A 17,783-nucleotide genomic window follows, 5' to 3' on the forward strand; every position below is an offset into this window, starting at 1 on the left:
CATGGAGAAATCCCGTCTCTATTAAAAATACAAAATCAGTCAGGCATGGTGGCACATGCCTGTAATCCTAGCTACTAGGGAGGCTGAGACAGGAGAATCGCTTGAACCTGGGAGGTGGAGGTTGCAGTGAGCAGAGATCATGCCATTGCACTCCAGCCTGGGTGACAAAGCAAGACTCTGTCTCAAAAAAAAAAAAAAAAAGATGTGGAGACTGAGGCTCTGACATCTTAAGAAAGTCACCCAAGCCTCACTCCAGGAAGGGAGGGCTTAAATCCAAGCCCAACTCCAGATCCAGGGACCCTTCAGGACATAATGTGTCCTCCTCACTTCAGCAGGGATCAACGGGCCCCTCCTAAGCCCTAGACTGGCCAGGGCCGGGGACAAGGAGAAGGGAACTCCCAGCCTGGCCTGGCAGGCTGCTATCCAGGACCAGAGAGAGCACCCAGATACCCACAGCCTACCCGGCCTCCTGCCTAGGCCAGTCAGGGAAGTGGGCGCGGAAGCAGTGAGCTAGTCCCCATCTTCAGGACCCTAAGTAGTGACTGGGACCCTTCTCGGGGCTCAAATCACTCAGAAAGCTGAACCCCACCTCTGACACAGCACCTCTCCACGCACCAGCACCTCAAAGTGAGGCAGGGTCAGAGAGAGGAGGGGTCAAACAGAGATGGGATGACAGCATCACAGACCTGGGGGAGGAGAAGCCCTTTTCCGGGGAGAGTTGAACTCGTAAGTTCCCTCCCGACCTCCCCCTGGACCTCCAAACATCTGGGATTCTAAGATATCATGATCCTGGGAATTTTATATCTGCAACCACTTTTGAGCACTGACTACACATGCAATATCATTACAGCATCACATCCACACCTTTCCCAACTCTAGTAGGACATGGCATTATTAACCCATTTTCCTGATGAGGGAACGAGACTTGCCCAAGGTCCCCAGTGATGAGGGCCAGGGCTGGGCTCTGACTCCAGCACACTGACGTGGAGCTGCCGGACACTGACCCCACAGTCTAGTGTCCCCATGCTTCACACTATCCCAGGTCAGGGCAAGAGTCTGCAATAGACTCCTCCGACCAAGAAAACCAAGGGTCTGAGAGCCACTGAATCCCCAGTCCTACGATTCTCCACGGCAAGTTCTCAGATCATGGAAAGGAAGCCTCCAACCTTGTCCTGGCCTCCAAGACCCCCACCAAGTTCTGTAGATAAGTCAGTGCTCATGGGGACACCTGAGGAGGAGCAGACCCCTGGACGCTAGGCCAGGAGGCTGGGGTGGGGCCCAGGAAGGAATGGGACTCCGGGAACTCCAGAAGCCATGGTCACCTGCTGCCTGCATGTCGACGGGGTGTTGTGGGCGACTCCACAGGGGCAGCAACTAGGGAAGGGGCAGGCCTGGGCTCAGCTCTGCATGCCTGTGTACAGGATACCTGCTCCCCTTCCTGACTCTGGTCCTGGCAGGCCCCGAGGTCGCCCGCCCTCAATGGCCCTGAGTTTTTCCTCATTCAGAAGTTGGGCCATCCCCTCTCCAGCCCAGCTCCCACGTCTGGTAGACTCCTTGGAGGGACCACCTCTGATTTAGAGGCTGCAGGGAAGATGGGACACCCATCTCCACTGTGCACCCCACCTCCAGGCCCGCAGCAAACGCCATTCAAGCAGCACTCTCCATACAGAAAGAGGAACCTTGGGCCTCCTCCTGGGCCAGTGCAGCCACAGGTGCTCCAGGGCCAGGGCTAGTCAGGGCTGGTAGACTCTACCTGGCTTATCTAACCTGACCTCCCTCTCCCTGTCCCTGAGAGTGACCTGGGTGGACAGTCCCCCACCAGGGTCAGGCAGTGAGATGAAATGCTGAGTATGGAGTTTGGTGTCAAACAGCCTGGGTTCCAATCTCACCCACCAACCCTTAAAATTCCAGGGCAATTTGGGGCAAGTCTTTTAACTTCCCGTAACCTCGGTTTCCTCATCTGTAGGTGGAGGGCGCAAGCACTGTCATCCCGAGTGTGCAGGAGTGCAGCGTGTGAGCAGGCAGATGCTGCGGCTCTGAGGGTGGGAATTCTGACTGCTCCCTGAGCAGTCGGCCAGGCCCTGCCAACCTGACACCTTGGCTTCCGCTGTCAACGCCCCAAATCCACAGACTCAGCTGGGGGCTGGGGTGGGGGTCTATGGTTTAAAATAAAGCGGAATCTGCCTCTCATTAAAATGACATTTGTCACCTCTATCATAAATTGTCCTTCTCAGCTGTAGGAAAAGGTCCATTAACACATTTTTTTCCTTCTCCAAATGAGGCGAGAGTGGGTAAGTTTGAAAATCCCTGTGGACAGTAATAAAGCCAGAAAAGCCCTCCTTCCCCCCACCTCCAGCTGCCTGCCCCCAGCAGCCAAAAACATCACCATAATTATCTGTCTGGGAGCAGGCTCAGGGGGAGCGCCTTAGCATGGTTCGTTAAGGTGCTAATGAGCAGAAACCAGCTTCAGCTCTGGGGACTAGGGGGCAGGGGAGTGGGCTTCAGTCTCTCCCTCCCCTCCTACCATCCCTCAGCCTACTACCCACTCAGGTTCACCTGGTCTATGGGCATCTGCTCTTGGGTGACACATGGTCAACAGCCAAGGCCAAGGCGGGTGCCCCCATGGCAACAGAGAATAGGCTCATGAAGGGAAGAGAAGGTGGCTGTGGAAAGGCCAGAGAAGAGGCTGCCAAAATGGATGCCCCAGAGCCCAGGTCCCTGCCATAGCCCTATCCTATAAGGCCTCAGTCTCCACATCTGAGCAATGGGAGTCTGGACCATGTGACTGCTGAAGATCCATGGGACTCCTGGGAGGCTTTGGCATGTTGCAGCAGGCTATGGGGGAAAGGAGTTGCCAGGAGATCTGAGCAATTTCAATTCCAGCGTTATAACAATGTGGCCAGCATGAATGAACACCCACTGTGTGCCAGGCTTGAGTGAAATGACTCACTTGACCTTGACACAGCAGCCCCTGATGTTGGCAGAATCTCGACTTTACAGATGATGAGGCTGGTCGCAGTGAAGTTAGGTGACAGCTAGTAGGTGAGATTGGAACCAATGCAGGCCAAATCATGCCTGGCTGCCTGTGCCCCTCCACCACCCTGGAAGCCCATCCCTCCCAGCCCGGGAGTCCAGCCCCAGCTTCCTCTCCACACAGTAAGGCAGGCATGACTCCAGCCCAGGCACCTCTCAGCACAAGCGACCCTGGAGACAGAAGCTGACCAAGGTTGCCTGGCACTGATACACAGCCTCAAAGGCACTTGCCTGGGGTCACACGGCCTGGGCAGCGAAGATTTTAAGCATACAACCTCTTTCTGACTTAACAGCCCTGGAAACTCACTCTGGGGCCAGCCAGCTCCCAGAGGCCCTGCCTAGGGCAAAGCTTCTCCTCCAAAGCCCTCAGCCTGGGGACCTTCCCAAGGAGCAGCGGCCTTCTCTGTCTGTCCTACCTACTCAGGGGTCTCTGGCCCCCCACTCTCTCCCTTAAGTCCTGAGAACACCCCCTCAGGCTCCTGCTGGTCCTCACAAACAACATCTCTCCTCAGCCCTACACCTCCATGGTTCCAAAGGGGACATGGGTCAGGAGTTCCTGGAGGGGAGCAGCAGTTGCAAGACCCCACATGGGGAACCCCTACCCACCTGCTGCCCTCCTTGGCTGCACAGCCCCTGAGGACGGAGGCTCTGGGGAGGCTCTGGGGATGCCGTGGGACTGTCGATGCCCTCCACAGGGAGAATGGGTGAGCTCTACACCTCTCTCGGATGTGGGGGCACAGCCTAGAGGGTGGTGAGTGTGCAGGGAGGAAGCTAACTCAGATCCACAGGTGAGCAGGGGAATGGGGGTCTTCATTCACATGAAACAGCTGGCACCGGCCTCGCCTGACTGCCAGATGCCCACTTGGTCCCCGGCCAGACTCTGCCAACAGCCCTCAGCCCTCCGCCCACCTCTTCCAGGGCCCATCTCTCCTCAAACACCTTTCAATCAGATTCCACCTCAGAATTGAGGAGCAGCCCCCACCAATTCCACTCCCAGCCCCTAGACACCACAGGCAGCGGGGCATCCTACAGGAGCCCTCTCCAACCCCACCGGGAACCCCACAGGAACTCCACGGGCTGCCCCGTAGGATCAAGCAAGGCTGCCCACACTCAGTGAACACACACACACAATCCCGGGTGCCTGATCCCCAGCAGGGCATGAGCCCAGCGGCTCAGCCCACCCACCACACAGAGCCCATCAGCCCACCCAGTTTGGGGTCCAGGGTGGTGATGTCAGTAATGAGAGTGGCAGGCTAACAGGGTTGATGGCCATGCAGCAGAAGGAGATGAAAAGAAGCCTCCTGACCCCATACTGGGTCCTGACCCTTGTCACGAGGTCATCAGTGGATACTCCTGGATTTCTATCCACCTACAGAGAAGAGTGCCCAAAAGGAGCTGGACTTGGCACCCAGCCTCAGTGCCCAGTGTTCCCCCTCCAAAGGCCTGCACCTTCACAGCCTCAGTGCTCCTGCATCCTGCCCCGGAGAGGCCAAGAGGTCCAGCTAAATTCACACAGCAAGTCGGAACCCGGCTGGGATTGGAACCCACGCCTCCCATCGCCTGGAGCCGGGGCATGTTGTGAGGGCGGCAGAGCCACAGGCCTGATGCTCAGACATGGCTCATCCTATTGCAGGGAACTGGGGATGGCAGCACCTCGGGGCAGAGGGACAGGCCTCCAATCCGTCCCTTTCTCCACCAAGAACTCCCTCTCCAGTCTCCTTGGCCATGGCCTTCAAGCCCCCACTTGATGACAGCAAGCTCACCTCCACCCAAGGCAGCCCGTCCATCTGCAGCTCTGACTGAGTTCCACCCTGGACCTGGCTCTGCCCTGCAGCAGTGGGTGCCCACTGCAGACCCAAGTTTGGGGCAAGGGTTCCAGGCCCTTAGACATTCCTAGACAGCAAGTGCAGCCCCTGAGTCTACCATTACCTAGTTTGCAGGTGCCAGTCCCTCCTGCCTGCCACCTCCTGTTAGTGTCCCTGTGGGCCTAAGTGGGACCCAGAGTGGAGCATCAACTGGCTGGGTGGCTGAAGGCCAGCCAGCTCCTCCCTCTCTCTGAAATGAGACAACTTAGGGAAAGCCTTGGCCCCAGCAGCTCTGGTAGTGTGGGCTCACCACACCCAGCTCTTGACAGGGTTGTGCACAGCAGGCGTGACTGGGCCATCCCCTGCTTCATATCACACTCATTGCTCCTTGTCATACAGCCTCCCATGCCTGAGCCGAGGCTCTTCAGCCCTCCTCTGTCTGTCTGTGCCTTTCTAGACCCAGTCCAACACGGCTGAAGAGTTAGTTTCCTAACTGAAAATATCTCCCAGCCAGTGTGGCCTGTCTGAGGTTGGCCCTGGGCCATAAGCCAGAGGCTGGAGGGTCTCCCCAAACTCCACACAGCAGTGGCCATCCCACTGCCCCACACACACCCAGCTCCGGGCCTTCGTCCCTCCGTCAGCATCCCCCCATGCCCTCATTAGCACAACCTAATGTCTCTGAGCCCCAGGCCTGGTGAGTTACAGCCCATCCATCCCTCTCAATGTCCTCGTCACCGCCTCCATGGACCCATATTACAGCGTGCACATCTGTCAGCCTGTGGCCGCCACCACCACGGCTGTTTCCAGGGAGACAGTCTCTGTTTATGACATTATCCAAAAGCCCAGCCCCTCCCTCCCCCTCCCAGCTCCTCCCCCTGCCTACCTTTATGGGGACGGAGATTTGGGCTGTAAATATTACCACGTCTTCCCTGCAGATTCTAATGGGGCCTGAGTACATTGCTGTTCCTGAGGTCACCGCAACCACGAACGCACAGCCACAGCTGTTTGGGCGCATTAAGGCATCACTCTGACTGCCCTGGCCACCCTCCCTGCCATGCCCAGGGCCCTCCCAGCACCCCCTCCACCATGGATTCCCTCATGCCCTGCAAGCCTTAAGACAGAATCTGCTCACGGTGGAGGTGGTCTGGGGGCCAGGTCACCTGTCTTGGGGCTTTAGCAGGAAGGAAGGGAGCTGACTCTGGCTGAGCCCTCAACTTTGGGGGCCCAATATGACAGGCCCTTTGCATATCAGCCACCATGTCCTCCATGGCTGTGCAGGGGGCTGGTGTTATGCAGAAGAAAACAAGCCTCTTGTCCAAGGTCCCATACCCGGCTTGAGGCAATCTGGGATTTGAACCCAGATCTTTGGACTGCAAAGCTCCTTGTACCACAGCCTCGGCCCTCAAGGCCAGAGGGTTAAGAGCTGACACATTCTAAGCGTTGTACATATTTTCACTAATGTAAGCCTCACTAGACCCCATGAGGTCAGCACTGCTAATACACTCGTTTTACAGACACGACAATGAGGCACAGCCAAGGTCACCCAACTTCTAGGTGGAGAAGCAGGATTCAAAGCCAGGCAGGCTGGACCCAGAGCCTGGTTCTAAAGACTTTGCTTAGAGCCACTACCAGCCTGGCCAGGTGGGGCATTCCCACCATCTAGGCAAATCTCAGCCCCTTCCCAGGGCCCACACTGCAGAGACAACCTTCATTGTTGACATAGCACTTCGGAAGGAAGTTTCACAATTCTAGAGGCTAGAAGTCCAAAATCTGTTTCACGGCCAAACCAAAGTGTTGGGCGGACTGGCTCCTGCCATAGACTCCAGGGGCGTATCCGTTCCTGGCCTCTTCCAGCTTCTGGTGACCACGGGCATCACTTGGCTTGTAGCTGCATCGCTCCAATCTGCCTCTGTGGTCGCATGGCCTTCTCCTCCCCTGCAGTCAAATCTCCCTCTGCCTCCCTCTTATGTGGACACTAGTGAGTGCATTCAGGGCCCACCCAGACGATCCAGAATCATCTCCCCAGCTGAAGATACTTGACCATCACATCTGCAAAGTCATTTTCCATGTAAGGTAGATTTCACAGGTTCCAGGGATGTGGGCCTGGATATCATTGAAAGCCACCGCTTTGCCTGCCCCAGCTACCTGCTCAACACCCTTATTTGCTTATTTATGTTGTTTAATATGTCTCCCCTACTACAGCAGTCCCCAACCTTTTTGGCACCAGGGACCAGTTTCGTGGAAGACAATTTTTCCACAGCCCAGGGTTGGGGAGATGGTTTTGGGATGATTCAAGTGCATTACATTTACTGTGCACTTGATTTCTATTATTATTACATTGTCATATATAATGAAATAATTATACAACTCACCATAATGTAGACTCAGCGGGAGTCCTGAGCTTGTTTTCCTGCAACTAGACGGTCCCATCTGGGGGTGACGGGAGATAGTCACAGATCATCAGGCATTAGATTCTCATAAGGAGAGTGCAACCTAGATCCCTTGCATGCGCAGTTCACAATAGGGTTCTTGCTCCTATGAAAATCTAAAGCCTCCACTGATCTGATGGGGGCAGGGCTCAGGCCGTAATGCAAGCGATGGGGAGTGGCTGTAAGGACAGATGAAGCTTCATTCGCTCACCACTGCTCATCTCCTGCTGTGCGGCCCAGTTCCTAACAGGGCCGGTCCCCAGGGGTTGCGGACCCCGCCCTACTGGAAAGCAAGCTCCATGAGGACAGCCTCCCAGATCCTAAAACGGTGCCTGGACTAGTAGGTGTTCAATAACTATTCACCCATCCATTCACCCTGTAGGCTAGCATGGAGCCAGCACCAGGGGGATACTGGAACCCAGTGGTGAGCCAGACACTGCCCCTGACAAGGACCATCCAGGGTATTACACACAGTGATGGGGAAGCCCAGAGTGCCACAGGAGCTCAGAGGAGGGAGAGATCAACTCAGCCCACGGGGCTGGGGACAGCCATGCTGAGGAGGGCTTTACAGGATAAGTAGGAGTTCACTGGCTGGAAAAGACAGCTTCGCAGCTGGCAGGTGGAACGGCTGGTATGAACACCAGGAACAAGAGTAGGATGTGTTCTTGACACAGGGGAGGGTACAAGAAGTGAGGCCAGTGGGCTGGGCAGGAAGTATTTGAGGGCCTTGGAGAGCAGGCCAGGGGGGTTGAGCTTCTCCCCATGGGCAATGGTGGGCCACTGAAAGGAAGAACATGGCAGGCGTGTGGGTCTGGAGGCTCCCCACTCAGATGGCCAACACGCAGCAGCCTAGGCATGGGGAGAGGTGGGGTACGGGGCCCACCTATCATGCGCCAAGGTAAGGGGTTGGAAATGCCCCCAAGTGCAGCCTCACCTGGGAAGCAGTTAAAGCTACAGTGTCATTATGGAGTGTCTAGTATGCCCAGGCCTGTGCTGGGAGGAGACCTTGGGGAATATTAAACCAAATAGTTTGCAACACAATGCCAGCCTGTGTGGATACAATATAGCCAGGGGACAGGAGTGCAGGGGTGGCACTATGGACTAAACTCTGTCCTGGCAAATTTATACGTCCAGGTCCTAACCCCCAATGAGACTGTATTTGGAGTAAGTAAGTAATTAAGGTTAAATGAGGTCATGAGGATGGAGCCCCAGTCTGAGAAGATTAGTGTCCTTATAAGAAGAGGCACCACATAACACTTGCTCTCTTCCCCCTACCCCTACCATGTGAGGACACAGCAAAAAGGACACACGTGAGGCAAGCCAGGAAGAGAGCTCTCCCTCTGATCTGACCATGCCAGCACCCTGATCTCAGACTCCCAGCCTCCAGAACTGTGGGAAAACATGCTTTCTGGTTCAAGCCCCCAAGTCTATGGTATGCTGTTGTTGCAGCCCAAGTGGACTAAGATAGATGAAGAAGTCAAGGAGAGCTTTCTGGAGGAGATAAGGTTTTGGGCTGTCATAGCAGAGAAGACAAGCCTGGGCTGAATGTACCTCGGACACCGCAGACCTGAGGCCAAGGCCCATCCTTCAACCAGCCCACAAACCCTCAGTGATTTCTTTGGGATTTAATTTCTCTGTTGAGGAGCACAGGGGCAGTCCCCAGATTGATGGAACTTTGCATGTTGCATCAAGTCCAGGCGGTTCCCTGAAGGCATGGGTAGGGGGCTGGAATTTCTGGCTCCTGAGCACTGGATTCCAGTTTTCCCCTTCTGCCTCCAGCAAAGGTAACTCAGCCAGGCTGGAGCCAGCCAGGAATCAATGTGCAAAAGCCTCCCTCTCACCCAGCTCCCACGCCTAAGGAGGCTGCTTGGAAGCGGGGATCTGAGCTGGGCTCTGAATGGCAGCAGTGATCAGGAATGCAGTGAGAAGCTCTATAAATAAATATACATTTTCATAAGACATGTTTAATTAAAGTGGATTAAAATTAATTTGCTTTAAGAAAATTAGAAGTGCCCTAGAGGATTTCAGAAGCAGGCCAAGAGTCCCTGAATCTAAAGGCTCCTTAGAAGGCTTGGGGGTGGGAGGCCCCCCAGTCACTGCACGTGGTGCCTCAGAAGGAGGCAGCTCACATCTACATCACACTCCGCACTCCGTACACCACCAGGCGTGTTCACATGGAGATGGCAGGCGTGATCAGCCCCGTGTTTGCCAGGCGGAAACTGAAGCTCAGAGGGGGTAGTGACTTGCCCAAGGTCACACAGTGGTCTGTGGCAGGCCCAGTGGGGAGCTGCCGGTGTTTTCTGCCAGTGCTGGACATTTCATTCATGCTCCACACAGCGAAAGCCTCTCACCCTCAGGGCCCCTGGCCGGAGCTGCCACCTCCCAGGTTCCTCCCATCTGCAAAATGGTAGCCCTGGAGCTGTGACAATCTGGCTCCTCAGAGGCCCCGCACGGGAAGGCGGAGGGAAGCAGCCTGGGGGTTGGGGACAGGAGCCAGAAAGGGAAAGGACCCGAAATCAACAAGCGTTCCAGAATTTTAAGCAGTTTTTGGAGGAAAACGAGGAGCAGGTTCAGCTGTAGCAATTTGCTCCAGGGGAAAATTATGTTCCCGTGCTCTATTATACAGAACAGAAGGAACATTTGGTGGGTTGAATACTTGTTAATTTATTTCTCTGTTTGTTAATGGGCTCCACACGATGCTCAAGTGTGCGCACGCGTACACACACACACACACACACACGTGCCTGCGTACACATGTGCGTCAGCAGGAGGTGGCTCCACGCTCCCACTCCCCAAGTTTTCCTGCTACCTTCCTGTCAGGCACCACTCAGGGTCGTGCTTTCTCCGCTCCAGGCCAGGGGTCTGCAAGAAAGCCACGTGCAGTCTAAGGACTGAGGTGAGCCCCTCAGTGTCCTCATCTGAAAAATGGTCTGGCAATGAGACGAGCTGCATATTAGGGCAAAGCCTTTGACCTTGGACCAGAAGTGAGAAGGTCCCCGATGCTGACTGAAGGCCTGATGCTCTACTTGCATAGCTCACTGGCTCCTCAAACCCTGCAAGTCCAAACCAGAATGCCTGCACCTCCACCTGCGCCAGATTCCCCATCTCAGAAAATGGTGCCGCTTGGGCCAAACCGACTCCGCCCCAACCAGGACTCTCAGCCTTCCCATCCCATGGTCACTCTCCAACCCCTCTCCTAGCCACCCCGACTCCTCGCCATCTGCACCACCACCCTGCAGCCATGACCCCACCTCTCTCCTAGGTCCCTGCACCCACCTCCCCTCAAGGCTCCCTGCTCTTCCTGCCACAGCCTCTAATCCATTCTCTCCACCCAGAGGCCAGAACGGAATTTGGAAAGCACAAATCAGGTCCCGTCACTCACTGGCTTAACCCCCTCCAGAGCACACCCCTGCTCCTCAGCAGGGTGGCTAAGGCTCTGTTTCCCACCCCTGTCCCCGCTCTCTCCCTCACTCCCCACCCACCAGCCACACTATCTTCCTCCTGGTCTCCAGACACAGCCAGCTACTTCCCACCTCCCAGCCTTTGCCTTGACATTCAGCCCCTTCAGCCTCAAAGTCACCTCTTCAGAGAGGCCTGTCTGGATGCCCATCGGAGCAGCTCACCCTGCCCCAGCCACTCCCTATTCCACAGCCCTGTCATTTCCCTCCTGGACTCAGCACAGTCTGAGATTACCCAAATTACTTGTTTGCCGTGCTGTTGCTCCCTCAAGACGGGAGGCTACCTCGGGGGAGGAACAGTGCATAACGTTCCAGCTGCTGGGGATACCGCGCTTCGTACGTGTTTCATCAGCACTTGATGATCGGGTGAATGAAGGAGTGAATGAAAGGGCAAGCTGGCTCCAAGCCAGACGAGAGAGGTGAGAAGGATCAGGGTCCCCGTGCCCAAAGTCTCCTGCCCCTACCTTGGTAGGGCCTCAGTACCTCTTCCGCTCAGGAAAGGGAGCAGGTGGGACCGACGTTCATGGAGGAGCATCGATAAGCAGGGCCCTTTTCTCTAAACAACTTCATGAAGCAGCTACAAGGAAGCAGAGAGCTTCACCTCTCTGAGACCGGTCTCTTCGTCCGTTTAATGGGGATAATCCCAGGTCCCAACTTCTAGGACTGCTGTGTAGATGGATGAGACTGTATCTCAAAACTGTGAGGTGCTGCTGCTGCTGCTGCTAAAACTAATCCCATCTCTTACAGAGGAAGAAGCTGGAGAGATTGTGGGAGTTGCCTGGAGTCCCAGAGTCAGAAAGCAGGGAAGCTAGACCCAAATCCAGGCTCGCCTGACTCAGGAGCCAGTGCTTTTTTCTCTCTGTGCTGGACCCACTCCAGCCGGGAGTGGGAGGTGGGATACAGGAAGCCTTTCTCCGTTTGCACCTCAGTGGTGTTCATTTATGTTCCTGAGCACAGCCTGACTTTGCCTCGCCTTTCCCCCAGGTTTGGCACACAGACACTAGGAAGCTGGGAGGGCTGGCCAGGGAGGATGGTGCTGCCCCCACCCCACTCATCCCCGAGGCAAGGGAACTGGGAAGGAGGCAGCTGCCCAGGCCTGGGACAGGTACACTGAGGCATGCTGAGAGACAATCTGTTAGGAGCCTCCTTTGGGTGGTCTGAGGTTGGGGGGACTGGCAGGCCGGGGTCTCCAGGAGGTCCCAACAGGAAGAGTTGGTTTGCATAGCAAAGGAGGAGGAATTGCCCTCCAGCCAGCACCTTCCCCGCCCTAGCCAAAGGCACAGAGCCAGCAGGAGAGAGCAGAACTCAGGAGGCTGTGGGGCTCTAAGGACACATTCAGGGCCCACTCAGGCCAGTTTGTGAGGTTGGAAGGCTGTCACTGAAGGCCCAGAGGCTTAGAGGTAAGGCTGCCTTAGCAGAGACCCTGCCCAGCTCCCGGCTGATGAGGGATCGTGCTGTAGGCAGCCAAGGTAGCTTCCCCTTGCAGCCAGTGCACATTAAGAATTATTCCTCTTGTGAGCAAACAATTTGTTACAATATCCACTGCGCACTTTTCCCGGCTGGGCGCCCTCCCATACATCCTGAATTAATCCCTGAAGTCACTCCATTCATTTAGGACATGCCTGAGTGTGCCTCTCCTTTTATTAGGGAAATTTTTCATTGTTTTGAGGAGCTCATAGGCTTTAATTTGGGGCTGAGATTTTAAAGCCTCTCTCAGTGGCTCAGAGGCATGAGTAGTCTTATATTTGGGAAGGCCCCCTGGGTTCCTAGACCTGGTAGGGCTTGGCTGGGGCCACCAGACCCCAGGGAGAAGGGATCATGGCACACGCCCGTCAGGGAGCCAGGGACTGCAGACCCCAGCGCTGTGTGGCATTGGGTCACACCCTCAACCTCTCCGAGCTTCCCTAAGAGAGGCAAAGCCAAGGAAGACTCCGTACTTGGGTATAGCTCTTCCAAGCCTGCCCAGGGAAGTCTGGGGTCATCACTTCTAAAAACCACAGCCCTGGGGAGTAGCATGGGGCCACTGAAAAAGCATGATGTGTAGAGTTCTGATTTGAAACACTGCCAGGGCAGGCCAGTCGTTCGCCTCTCCCAGTCAGGTTTCCAGCTCCTTAGAATGAGTTTAAGAGCTGGCACCCTCTCCAGGCTGTCGTGCAAATTACACAAACCCAAGTTGGGAGGAGTCTGACTCAGGGCCTGGCACACAGTGGGTGCTCCACAAGGGTGAGTCTCCCAGCCCTCTCAGCTCACTGCGGATCCCTCCCATATCTCCCTCTCTTGGCCCTCAAGCAGCCAGAGTCCCTGGTTCCTACATTTTGGCCAAAGGCGGCCCACAGGCTGATCTCCACAGGTGGGGTCCTGCCAGTTTGGGCAGCAGCCACCAGCCTCTTCCCAGGCTTTACACAGATCCTTGACAGTGCCACCTGAGGCCCTGGAGTGTGGGGAGTCCTGTCCACAGACCCTATGCTAAATCCCGCCCCTCCCTGCAGCCCCCAGGTAGGGCTGTGTGCCAGGATCCCGGCTGTTTGACGTCTCCCTGCCCTTAGTCAGCAGACAGTGGTCCCACCCCCAACTCCTGGTCCTCCACCCCCACCAGGGCTCCAGGGCTGGGACCTCTCAGGGCTCTGACCCCCAGTCAGCAGCAGCTCTCGGATAGCTCACACCCTGTCCCGGGCTTGCTCCTCCTGCCTGGTCTTTGCTCACATTATTCCCAACCACACACGCTCTCTGTCACTCTCTTCTACCCCCAGCTTCCCCAAATCTTCCCGAACTCTAAGGACCAGACACCTTCAGGAAGCCCTCCCTGACTTCCCCAGCTTTTATCTCCTTCCTTTTCCTGAGGCTCACAGCATTTCTCCTTGATCCCTCTAACTTCACATTGCTACCCAGAGGCAAGGACCACGTCACCTACTCATGATGTGGTGGCCAACCCCGGGCAAATCCCACTGTGTACTTAGGGAGGACAGACTCATTCCGTGATGTGGGGGAAGGGTACAGAGGATCCCACTGAGGGAGTACAACACCTCTGTGAGGTAGATATCATTATGTCCACTCTGCATATGGGAAACTGAGGCTAGGAGAAAGGAACCACTTGCCCAAGAAGTGGCTGGGACAGGAACACTAAACAGTGCCATTAAGACAAAGCCCACAAATCCAGGTTCCACGTGCAAGACCCACCAGCCCTGGGCCCAGCAGGTTCACCTGTGCCATCCCATCTGATCCTCACCGCCCCTCAGGGAGGTTACTGTGCCACTCGGGAGGAAAAAGAGGTCTAGAGAGGCTGAGTCACTTGTTCAAGGCCACCCAGTAAGTGGCAGGGCTGGGACTTGAATCCAGATTATTTCAGCTCTCACTTGGTCAGGGCAGCCAATCAGGACACGTCGCCTCATCTCACCCACCACCCCTGGGGTCTGCAGGACCCATTCTCCCCTCTCTGGTGGCCCAGACTGCTGGATGGCCCCATCCCTGTCCCCAACCCCAGGCCTCTGAGGAGTGCCTACTTGACCTTTCAGAGGGACTGGGCTCCCACAGTTCTGGGTATTTACACAGACAGCCTCGGTTGCGATGGCGCCTGGAAAGTAGGCCATGCAGAGGAGGGAGGGGATGGCAGGTGTGGGCTACAAACACTCCCGCCGCCCTCCACGCTGCCTGGACAGAGGAGCCACCCTTGGCACCATCTCCTCAAATGACCTTGGCAACTGATAGGGCAGCCCCTATTGGGGCAGAGTCAAAGCCTGGGCTGCCCACTGAGGGGAGGGGCTTGGCCAGTGTCTCCAATTCCTCTTTGCTTAGTGACCTGCAGGGCCCTGGAGGACACAGGATGACAAGTCCTTTCAGTAAGAACCCTTCTCTGCATAAAGGGTATCCTCACTTCACAGAGCCTCCCCTTCCTCCTCTGTAAGGATGGCAGTGGCAGCTGCCTCTCAGGTGCTGGGAAGATGGGAAGCACCCAGCTGGGCCTGGCACTCTGCACACTGGTCAGCCCCGCAGGACCTGAGGCTGAGCCTCTTGAGGGACATCTGCAGACACTCAGCTTCAAGTGGGACAGACCCAAGAGTCTCCCAGGAAACAAGCTAGGTCACATCGGGTGGGGGTGCCTGGCTGAAAGGCTGGTAGACACACCCAACAAAACCACCCCTGTGAGAGCTGGGGCAGCACAGCAGGTGTGGCATGGGCACCAGGGAGCTGGGCTCTCAGAAGCCAAGAGGACACTGCCCCCATCCAGAGCGCACGGTCGGGCCTGCATCCACCGCTGCATACCATCCTTAGCAAATCCCAATTTGCCTCTCCCACCTGCTCCCTCCTCCACCCTGGCTTGAGGGGAAGAGCCAGAGGAGCCTGGCAGGGTGCTCCCGGGATAGCTGAGTGTCAGGAAGTGGTCAGGCACTGATGAAACTGAGAGCCAAGCAGGACAAGAAACAGCTGCAGGGAGCCTCCGGGAAGTGCGCAGATGCTAAGCACAGGGCGTGGGCCAGAAGGACACAGGGGTCCCGGTGGAGGACTCCCATGCATGCAGCTCCGGCTGGGGGCTGGAGGGGGCTTCAGGGCTGTGCGGGGTAGGGGTGGGAATAGTCCTCTCCTCTTGGCCCTCCCCATGCCAACCCCCTGCCAACCGCTGAGCGGAAAAGCATTCCACTCTGTTGCCACCCCATCCCACACGAGGCCGGCATGCCCATCTTCAGCGTCCCCACCTCCTTGCCGGCAGCTTAGGCTCCACTCCAACCCCAGCTCAGCCTTTTTATTATTCAGAAGAGCCTCTTGATTGAAAAGGCCTCTAAGGCATCTCACAAATAAGAATCCTTTAATTGGGAAGTTGTTAACTTCTCAAAGAGGAATTTTAATTTTGTTTCCTCACCATCTCCTCTCCCCAGAACCTGCAGACTAAATGCAAAGGCTAACAAAGTCAAGCACCAGGCACCAGCTGCCAACCTCCCCAGACGTGGAGCTGTCCAGGGGCAGAGACAGGACAGGCAGCCTCTTGCCACCGCATAGAACCCTGGAGCCACACAGACCCCCGGCGCACCACCATGAGGAGGCTCCTGCCTCTCCCCATGGGCATGCCTGCTCCATACTCCTTACCACTCCAACCCACAGCGGGACACTTGGAGCGGAGGGCGGCAAGTGGCTCAAAGACGAAGGCAATGCCAGCCCCGCCCTGCCCTGCCTGGGTCACCATGACTGCCAGGTTCTCAGAGCCCAAATTCAATGATTCAATGATTGCCCCCATAACCCCCCTGTGGCCCTCTATCATACTCCCCTGGACTGGCCACTCATATTGATCAAGCATTTACTATGTGCCAGACACGGCTCTAAGCCCTTTACATGCCTCAGCCTACTTTATCCAAGCAAGGTAGACGTTCTCATTATTCTCAGTCGACTGATAAAGAGACTGAGACCAAGAGGCCCTAGGGAAATTGTCTAAATTCACACCACTGACGCATGGCAGAGCTGCGACTGAGTCCCGGGAGTCTGGCTCCAGAGTGGTCATAACTTCAACTACCACCTACGCCTGCTGCCCCACCCATGGCCTCTGCACTCCTTGAGGGCCAGGACCAGGACCATCTCTGTGTCCCTGGGACAGCACAGGGCCTAGCATGCAGCTGAGCTTAATAACTGTTTGCAAAGTGAATACATGAAAAAAAAACAAAAACAAAGTACCTTCTTATTCATTCTCTCCTATGAGCCTAACCATAGGCTTGTGACAAAAACAGGCAGGCAGACTGGTCCCCAGTTCAGTTCGGTAGATGGAGGCCCAGAAGTCAAAGCCACTACCCGAGGGCACCCTGCTAAGAGGCAGCAGAGCTCAGGGGGCTCTTCCTCCTACCCCAGTGATGGGAACCTGCCTTTCACCCAAAGGATACAGGGATTGGATCACGACCAGTACACACCATGTACCATGTTCCTGGGCCCTGATTAACATCCCAGGCTGAAACTGGTGTCAGGGAAGCCCTGGTCCTAGCCATGAGGTAGGAATCTCCTCTCCATGTTCCTGACAGCTTGGGGCAGCCTCGATACTCCTCCTGTGCAACCCATGGCATGAGATGCTTACCACCGCCAAGGCTGCCGGGGACAGTTCACTGCTGTGAAAATCATAGCTCTAGTCGCCTGCTGTTACGGGTTGAATTGTGTGCCTCCAAAAATGATGTGCTTAAATTCTAACCCCCAATACCTCAGAATGTGATCTTATTTGGAAATTGGGTCATTTGAGATGTAATTAGCTAATTAGGATGAGGTCATACTGGAGTAGGGTGGCCCCTTAATTCAATATGACTATTGTCCCCATAAGAAAGAGGGATTTGGAGATACAGTCTAAATTGTTAAATACTGGCCAGGCGCGGTGGCTCATACCTGTAATCCCAGCACTTTGGAAGGCTGAGGCAAGTGGATCATCTGCAGTCAGGAGTTCAAGACCAGCCTGGCCAATATGGTGAAACTCCATCTCTACTAAAAATACAAAACTGAGCCGGGTATGGTGGTGCATGCCTGTAGCCCCAGCTACTCGGAGGCTGAGGCATGAGAATCACTTGAACCCGGGAGGCAGAGGCTGCAGTGAGCTGAGATAGAGCCACTGGACTCCAGCCTGGGTGACAGAGTGAGACTCCATCTCAAAAAATAAACAAATGGCTAAATAGTTAAATATTGTATGGAGAACAATTTGGCAATATGGCCATGTAAAGAGACATGGGGTAGCCATCTACAAGCCAAGGAGAGAGGCCTGAAACAGATCATCCTTCACAGCCTTCGGAGGCAACCAGCCCTGCTGACACCTTGGGGTTTGGGGATTTGGGGCTTTGGGGTTTTTTTGAGACAGGATATTGCTCTGTCACCCAGGCTGGAGTACAGTGGCTCAATCATAGCTCATTGCAGCCTCAGTCTCTCAGGCTCAAGCAATCCTTCCGCCTCAGCCTCCCGAGTAGCTGGGACCACAGGTGTGTGCCACCATGCCCAGCTATTTTTTGTATCTTTTGTAGAGACCATGTCTCGCCATGTTGCCCAGGCTGGTCTCAAACTTCTGGGCTCAAGTGATCCTCCCGTCTCAACCTCCTAAAGTGCTAGGA

At 55.6% G+C, this 17,783-nt stretch overlaps 2 protein-coding genes across 5 annotated transcripts in view; one reads left to right on the plus strand and one right to left on the minus strand.

Annotated features, from left to right (window-relative positions):
* LINGO1 (leucine rich repeat and Ig domain containing 1) overlaps nt 1–17,783 on the minus strand; it is a 202,191-nt gene that overhangs the window by 155,602 nt on the left and 28,806 nt on the right. Inside the window, exon 1 of one of the 4 annotated variants that reach the window (XM_050799968.1) lies at nt 11,190–11,441. The exons of the other annotated variants lie outside the window; for them this stretch is intronic. The gene's annotated coding sequence lies outside the window, so the exon portion shown is untranslated. Of the gene's footprint in view, nt 1–11,189; nt 11,442–17,783 lie in introns of those variants that run through there. 4 annotated transcript variants of the gene reach the window in all.
* CRABP1 (cellular retinoic acid binding protein 1) overlaps nt 1–17,783 on the plus strand; it is a 658,055-nt gene that overhangs the window by 68,607 nt on the left and 571,665 nt on the right. The gene's annotated exons all lie outside the window — the stretch shown is intronic.

The sequence above is a fragment of the Macaca thibetana genome, chromosome 7, assembly GCF_024542745.1.
Source record: "Macaca thibetana thibetana isolate TM-01 chromosome 7, ASM2454274v1, whole genome shotgun sequence".
Lineage (NCBI taxonomy): Eukaryota > Metazoa > Chordata > Mammalia > Primates > Cercopithecidae > Macaca > Macaca thibetana.